Source organism: Hevea brasiliensis, chromosome 7, assembly GCF_030052815.1.
Source record: "Hevea brasiliensis isolate MT/VB/25A 57/8 chromosome 7, ASM3005281v1, whole genome shotgun sequence".
NCBI lineage: Eukaryota > Viridiplantae > Streptophyta > Magnoliopsida > Malpighiales > Euphorbiaceae > Hevea > Hevea brasiliensis.
In genome coordinates this window covers 56,015,182-56,024,439 of record NC_079499.1, presented here as the reverse complement: position 1 = coordinate 56,024,439, position 9,258 = coordinate 56,015,182, and positions in this window count along the sequence as shown.

Here is a 9,258-nt window from a genome sequence, read left to right as displayed (position 1 = left end):
CAACAAACTGGTTGAGGTATGGTCTGAAAATAGTATTCATTAGATCCATAAAACCAGCCGGAGCATTAGTTAACCCAAATGGCATGACCAAGAACTCATAATGGCCATAGCGGGTTCTGAAGGCAGTTTTAGGAATACTCTGCTCTTGTACTTTCAGCTGATAATAACCTGATCTCAGGTCAATTTTGGAGAATATAGTTGCACCTCTCAACTGATCAAATAAGTCATCAATGCGGGGCAATGGGTATCTGTTCTTTATTGTCACCTTATTCAACTACCGATAGTCAATGCATAACCGGAGAGTGCCATCCTTCTTCTTTACAAACAATACTGGCGCTCCCCAAGGTGACACACTAGGGCGGATAAAGCCCTTATCAAGCAACTCTTGTAACTGTACTTTCAATTCTTTTAGTTCTGCTGGTGCCATTCTGTATGGCGTTATGGAGATTGGGTCCACACTAGGCATAACATCAATTTCAAACTACACTTCTCTTTCTGGAGGTAATCCTGGAAATTCATTAGGAAATACATTCGGAAAGTCACATACAGTAGGAATGTCTCTCAGTGCTGGACTCCCAACTTGGGTGTTTATCACATGTGCCAAGTACGCCTCACACCCTTTCCTAATCATTTTTCTGGCCAGTGCAGTTGAAATGATGTTTGAAGGCAATAACTGCCTCTCCCCATATATTACTACATCACCATACTGAGGGAGACCAAAAGTGACTCTTGATCTCCATACCAATCATGGCGTGATGCCTGGCTAACCAATCCATGCCCAAGATAATGTCATAATCTCTGAAGGGCATTTCAATTAAATCAGATAGAAAAGTGTGTCCTTGGATCACCAAAGGACAGTCCCTATATAGCCTATTTACCCTAACCTCCTGGCTTAATGGACTAGTTACTAGCACATCATAGTCCATTGGTACACACTGAATGGCAGTAGAACACATCACACTAGCACTAACATACGAATGTGTGGAGCCAGGATCAAATAACACATGTACATCTTGGTCAAGGATGGAAAAATTACTACATAACGCTCGATGTTTCACTTCCTCCTCTCGACGCATGGTATACACTCGACCAGTGCGCCACTGGAGTCGCTAGTTAACAGTGCTTTGACTTCCAGGAGTGTTACCAGGACCCCTACCTCTGCCTCTACCTCTAGCAGCTGACTGTGACCCTCTAGGTGCAGAGACTTGGGATGATCCCTCAGATGTAGCAGAAGGTCTAGACCGGCGCGGACTAGTACAATCCTTAGCGAAATGTCAGCTTCCTCCACAGTTAAAACATGCACCAGTGGCCTTGAAACAAACCCCACTGTCAGTTCTACCACAAATTTCACACTACCGTACTAATAGAGCTCCTCAGGGTGCTTGCTGGGTCTGCTGACCAGACTGGGGTGGTCTTTGGCCAAAGAATCTGCCTCTGCTAGATCTACGGGAGCTAGATCCCCCAAACTGTTTCCTCTTCCCAGAACCACTCTCAGATGCTTGTCCAGCAGTCTTTTCAGTCTTCTCTTTCTCTTGTGTACCCTTCTTCACTGCCCCTTCTGATTCTATCCTTTCTAGTTCCAGAGCCTGTGAGATCCACTCAGCAAATTCTAATGTCGGAAACCCACGACTTGCATCCTCAGATTCGGCCTTAACCCGGACTCAAACCTCTTACATTTATCTCTGGGGGTGGAGACTAAGCTTCCAACATAGTGGCTTAGCCTTGAGAAGTCTCTCTCATACTCTGCTATGGTTCTGTCCCCTTGTTTCAAACTTAAGAATTCTTGCAATTTCATATCTACATATGCATCAAGAAACCATTCTGCTTGAATTCCCTCAGGAAGTCTATCCATGTCAGCACAGGTGGCTCAACCAAGCTGTGGGGGATGGTCTTCCACCATTCATATGCATCCCCTTGGAGAAGAGATACTGAATACTCAAATTTTAATTCTTCAGTACACTGCAGCTTTCTAAAAACCCGTTCCATTCTTTCCAACCACTATTCTGTCTCCAGTGGATCCACAATGCCTTTAAACTCGGTGGCCCCAAATTTCATCAATTTTTCATATTGCCGAGCTGAGGGCTGTGGTTGTGCTACAGGTGCTTGTATTTGAGCTTGGAGTGGCACATTACCCGCCATTTGCTAGAAAAATGTAGCCATCTGCTGTACAAACTGAGCAGGGAACTGCGGTGTTGGAGTAGGAGCTGGAGTGGCTGACCCACTCATGTTCTGGAGTGCTGGGACTTTCCCTTGAACCTCAGCCTCAATAGATTGTTCTTCGGAATGATCTCCTCCTTCCATTTTGTTTTCCCAAAATTTCTACTTCTTGAGATCAAACATAAGGAGGTTGACCTCCGTTAGTGCATATTCATGATGTAAATACGTCATATGTATCAATTAAAGACACTTGAGCAGTTGTACTTATCAATAAAATATTCATACACATAGTCAAAATTTATTGAAAAACCATGCTCTGATACCACTAAAATATATCACACCTTACCCCTCTGTAAGGCATAACATGATCCCGTAGAATACTTAATGAACTACCGAACTTCACCTACCGATAACTCATTATGGACCCTACAAGGGATTTTAAAACAATTTTCCTACATTTTGGAAGTGGTGAGCATTTTGGTAGTAATTAAAAACCATTTATTCAAAGTTTAAATACTAGTAAAAATTTTTGTCCATTTTAATTTTGCTGCAAATTTTATAAAAATTTTGACAGAGTTCCGTTTTTAATTGGAGAAAACAGTTCTTCAAATACCTGGAAAAAAAAAAAACACTTCCAATAATTTTCTCAACTCCTAACCTTCAATTAATCTCAAATCAACTCAATTTAATTCACTTCAAAATAATTCCACAATCCAAATTAAAATTTATCATCTCAAAATATTTAATAACTTCATTCACAAGATATAGAGTATGAAATTCACAAGTACAAATATTAATTTACAGAAGAAAATCCAAAAATAATATTATTACAATTTATTTTACAACTGCTCAACTTTACATTGATATATAAAGCGTTATAATATTTACATCAAAATTAACTACAAGGGTATAAAATAATACCCGTACAAAAGATCAGTGTGGTCCTCAATTCAATAGCAGCTCACTCTACTGCTTTTTCCTTGCTCTTATCTGCGACAGCAAAATAAGTTATCGCTGAGTATAAAAATACTCAGTGGTGCACAATAAAAATTTAAAATACAATACATAAATCATTCATTGATGAAATACAATTTAAATATTTCTCAATCACATTTCATAAATTACCAAAGCTCATAATAACACAATTTAGTCAAATAATTTAATAAACACAGTGTTGCCAAAATCATACACAACTTAAGCCATGACACAAAATTTCCGATCAATGCCGTGTTGTACACCACGACAAAGCAATCTACAACCCCATTAATCGAAATCAATGAGGGAGGTGGCTAGCTAGCTAATGAGTACTCATCCGATCTCAACCTCAACTGGCAAGCCAGAGAGGGAGGAAAATAAACGATCTCAACCCCATAAATGGAGGAGGAATAATGTGATACTGTCAGGCCAAGTGTGAACACAAAATCAATTCAAAACAATTTATTCAAATAATTTGTGAGAAATCTGATCAATTTCTAAAGTCATATTTGCGATCATAAAATGGCAACAAAGTACATAATTAATCACATAAGTCAAATTTTTGAGAATAAAATATTTAAACAAGAATTATTGTGCACAGACCTGACGTGAGTCGCCTCTAGGCCTTGACTCAGCCTCTCAGAGCTTCCAAGCCTTTTTCAGCTGAAACACACAATTTCACAGTGTTTCAATACCATAACTTAGCATAAATCCAAAAACAAATTTAACTTCACTTTTACCTAGCTTTAATGTGCTAAATTCGACGTTCTCGCAGTTTTTGTGCTTTGGGTTACTATTCACTACACTATTCAAGTCAAATTGTTGACTTTTTAAGGCTTAATAGGTATGGGAACTCCAACTTCACCCACATACCACATTTTGGTCATTAAATTTGTTGGTTTTGGTCATTTTCTCAAAGCTTAAGTCCTTTAGGCAAAATTGTCAAATTTTCAGTTTTGGTGTTTCTAGTTGCACTGTTCCATTGGTCATTCTACTGTTAGAATTTAGCAAACCTTTCTTCATAGAAAATGTTCTCTATTATCTTAAGTTTATTCTCCTTTTTGAATCACTCCAATTGGAGTTTTGTAGCTCAAGTTATGGCCATTTGAACCATGGCTGCCGGATTGGACACAACCCAGATTTTCTTGGCAATTTTGGTGCTGGCAGTTTTAGGTCACCAAATTGGGGTGGCCAAATGGCTTGGTTGCTGGCAGAATTTGGGTTTATGTTCTTCATGAAAGTTTTAGGTCTATATCTCATCTAACCACTGGTAAAATTTCAGGTCATTTTGACCTGCCTAGCTCGAGTTATGACCAAATGAACAAACACTGTTCATTTGGTCAGTTTGTACAGGGCAGCCTGCAATTTTTCAACTTTGGTCAATTTGTTAACTAGGTTTTGGTCACTTTTTGGGCATACTTGTCATTTAGTGTCTATTTTCATCCCCAATTGGTACCATACCAATTGGACTTGTAAAATTTCATTTTTGGTCCTTCAAAGTTGACTTGGTCATGCTACCAGCAGTATGACCACACTCCCTCCGAATTTGACTTTAATTCCAACCATTCCAACACAACTCATTTGGTCACAAATAACCATTTTTCACTTCACAATTTGTCAAAGACATCATTTACTCATTTCTCACATTTTTGGTCCATAAACCCTAATGTTCAAAACCCTAATTCACCAACCTCATGCATTTAACCATATTTAGTGCTTTTAATCCTAACCATTCAACTAAATAAAGTTTCTAAACTTATTCAAATCCATCAAACCATGCAAAACACACTCCCCATCATGCTGGCCAAGTTTCAGTTTAGTCCTTTACAAGTGTTTTTATTTCATTTCTTTAGTTTCTAAGCTCATTTCAATAACTAAATATGCATTTGATTAGATAATTGGTAATTAGAAGACTAACCTTTGCTTGGAGGGTTTCTAGGCTTTCCTTTCTTCAATTCTTTCTTCTTTTTTTTACTCTCTAATGTTTCCTCAACATGTAAGGAGAATTTTTTGTGTTGGGACTGTAACACCCTCCCGATAGCAACTCCGTACATTCTACTATTTCGGTGACCGGTGTCAGTCCGGACAGCTAGAACGTCCGGAAAAATATTTAACTAAAGTCAAGAACCAAAATTAACTCAAATATTAATAAGAAAAATTTAGGAAAAATTTTAGAAATAAAATACAACCAAGTCAAATGAGCGGTGCCCAGCGATGGGTAACTCGAGAGGAAGTTGCGGTTCTCGCAACGAGCAGCCCTAGACCCAGGAAAAAATTCATAAAATAATTTTTGGGACTCCAGAGAAGGGTCATTGAGGTTCCTATGGCATTAGAATGCCAAGAAAATATTTAGAAAAATTTTACAATCGGTACAGACAGTTTTGACCCGTTAAGCCAAACGGAGGGCATTTTGGTCATTTCGCCTTCAGAGACGATTTTTGGCCGACTTGTCCAGTTGAGTAAATAATTATTATGACATAAAATATGAATTAATATTGATGAAAAATTAATTGAAAGTTAGTAGAAAAGAAAAGAAAAGAAAATGCAATAAAATGCCAAATATGACATATTGTGATGTCATTTAAAAAGCTTTCTCCAATCACAATTAAACAACCCTTTAATTAACTAATAAAAGAGACCAAAGGAGACCAAAAATTCTGGTCATATTCTTCTTCTTCTTCAGACAAAACGTGACCTCCCCTTTTCCATAACCCTCCATGAAAGTTTCCTTTAATTTCTTCCATTTCCCATGAAATTCCACTACTAAACCCTAAGTCACCTTCACTAAAACTTGTCCCCACATCACAAGGCAACTCTAGGCAGCCACAAAGAGGAGAAATTCTAGAGTTTTCACAAGCTTAATAAGTTGAGCAAAGAGGTTAGTGCTTAATTATGCATGTATATCTCTTGTTCCATGTTAAGGACTTAAAAATGAGTATGAAATTGTGGATTAAATGAATGAAACTTATGGGTATGTATGCCATGGATTTCGGCTGCCCTAAGGAAGGAATAGGATTGAGTGTTTGTGATGGACTTGGAGTGAACTAGAAACCATGTTTAAAGTGTATAAATATAAGGATAATAAACTAGTAGTTAATTAAGGTAAGTTGTGAAAATTCATAATGGGAATTAGGGTTTTAAGGGTGAAAATTGGACTTGGCATTTGAATTGATTAATGGACATTCTAGTGGTCAATTAGTGACCATTTAAGGCAAGTTAATCATAATTTGAAGTGAGTTAATGCATGGCAAAGTGAATGTGTAGGCTACCTAAAGACAAAGAATAGGTGATCAAATTTCAGTCCACTTGGACTGCCATATCTTTGGCTGTGTTGGTCCAATTGGTGTTTGGCCAATTGGACATGAAACTAGGCTTATAATGGCACATTTTTGCTGAAGAAACCATGCCCAAAAGACCAAAGCAAGTGGACCAAAAGTTGGCCCTAATCCGGATACCCTGCAACAGCACCTGCAGAAATGACCAAATGAACAGTAACTGTTCATTTGGCCATAACTCACTGTAGATAAGGTCAATTGACCTGAAATGTTTATAGCAACAAGTTAAGACATAGACAAACAACTTTCATGAAGAAACCTACCCCAAATTATGACCAGAACCTAATCCAAATGGCAGTGGCAGTCACTGTTCATGTTACTGTAGATATGGTAATTTCTGCAGAATGGAAATCCGGCCAGCTGTGGTTTTTGGACCATATCTGGAGCTAAAAAACTCCAAATGGAGTGATTCAAAAAAGGAAATTCAACTAGAAAAAATAAGGAACAACTTTCATGTTTTCCATTTCTTCAAATTCCCACTGCAACAGTGCTTAATGGAACAGTAAAGTTAAGCTTCACAAACTGAAAATTCTGCTTCCCTTGGTTTAAACTTAGAAATGGTAATAGTAATCAATTCCAACAAGTTTTAAATACAAAATGTGGTATGTTTGGGGTGTTAAAAACCAATACACCTATTTTCTATCCAAAAGTCAACATTTTTGTTGACCAATGAGGTGAATAGTGACACCAAAACTTGAAATTCACAAATTGAAGAATTTAAAAGTATCAAATGCCCTAGTATACCTAACTAGATTGGTTTGGATAGTTTGGCATGCCAATAGGGTATTGTTTTAGCAGTACTACGAAAGGAAAGGCTTTGTGCCTGTATTCATGGCTTTATGCCTGTATCCATGGCTTTTATGCCCGTATTCATGGCTTTTATGCCTGATTATGTGATATCATAGCTTTTAGCTATATTGACTGCATACGTGGTTGACGTTCTGCGTCCCATGGTATGACGGCCCGAGGCACCGCGGTGCCCAGTGCCAACGACCTGTTATCCAGTCCAGTCATCCAGTATAGGTTACTTGGGCAACCAAATGAATGGAAAAGTATAACTGTGAACTGATTATTAAAGAAAATACGAAAATTAAGTATCAGGAATGATTACAAAAATACAAGGAAGCTCAAGATCATGAGAAAAAAAAAAATAATTAACGAAATGCATGAAGAAGTTAATATCATAAAACATGATTAGCCCTCGACTAAACGATAAGTTAGTAATTACTCATTTCTTATGAACACAATAGCAAGGAAATTATTATTTTTATTTGCATATTATATTTTCTTGTATTATTGGCACCACTAAGCTTTATGCTTAGCGCGTCGCTTTTGCAACGCTGAGGTAATCAAGATTTGGACAGAGGGCCCGTAGACCACATATTCGTAAGGCGGTTCACGCTACGCATAGTGTCCGTGTCACCTCACCGTCTACAGTGCACTGGTAGGACACTAGGCTTCATTTTGGTATTTTGTAATTGATTTTTATTTTCCTTTGTGTAAATGAAACTTATGTAATGTATTTTTGATTTTTATGTAAATAATGCAAAATTGTGTTTGTAAATAGAAAAGTGAATATTGATTTGTGACTGTTACATGACTATCAAATTTGATGAATGATTGAGAAACGAATGGTTGAAAAATATTGAGATTTTGATATTGGAGTTTGTGAATAGATGAATATGATTATTAGAAGTGTTTTTCACAGGTTCCGAAGAACTGTTTTCTCCATTTTTAGCCGGTACTCCGCCGGATTTTCTTTAAAATTTTCGAAACCTCAAATAAATTACAATTTCAATAAATGAATTATATTTCACAAGTTATATTCAAAACTACGATAAAAATGAATTAAGATAAAATAGAGTGCTCCGGCACACTGAGTGGCATAACTTGCTCGGCTACACTGTAGTCGGGTAAGGGGTGTCACATTTAGTGGTATCAGAGCACGGTTTAGGCGTTTCTGGGCCTAGATTGAGTCCATACCATGCATTGCATTTGTAAGAGTCGAGGTGACACTAATGCAGATCTGTTTGTCTTTCTTATTTTGAATAGGATATGGACCCTTCATCACAGAGAGCAGTCGAGGAGGAAGTGGAGAGTCATGCTCCACCTGTAGCAGCTGAGACTGGGGGTAGGGGAGAACCTACTCCACCAGCTCAAGCAGAGCCTACTCAGCCTCCACAGGCCATGTTCCAGCAAATGGCCGATTTCTTTAGACAAATGGCCGGAGTAATGCCAGCACCACCACCCCACCACCACAGTAAATCACACTGAAAGGCTAAGAAAGTTTGGAGCAGTGGACTTCTATGGTAAGAGAGAAGATGATTCTGTTGCAGCCGAAAATTGGTTGAACAGAACAGGCATAATTCTAAAACAACTCCATTGCACTCCAGAGCAAAACTTGGAATCTGCTGTATCTCTGCTGCAAGACGATGCATATGAATGGTGGGACACTGTGTCCAGTGAAGTCAGCCAGAAATAGTGACATGGGACTTCTTTCTCTCCAAATTTAAGAAGAAATATGTGGGTACTGTATACCTAGAAGAGAGAAGAAGAGAGTTTATTAACCTGAGGCAGAGACAGTTGTCAGTGGCCGAGTATGAGAAGGAATTCGTAAGATTGAGCCGCTATGGAAGGGAGATAGTCCCTAATGAAGCTGAAAGGTGTAAGAGATTTGAAGAGGGATTAAATGATAATATAAAGATCATGATCACTGCCTTGGGGATCACAGACTTCGCCAAGTTAGTGGAAGCTGCATTAAAAGTGGAGAAAGTGAGAATAAATGAACAAA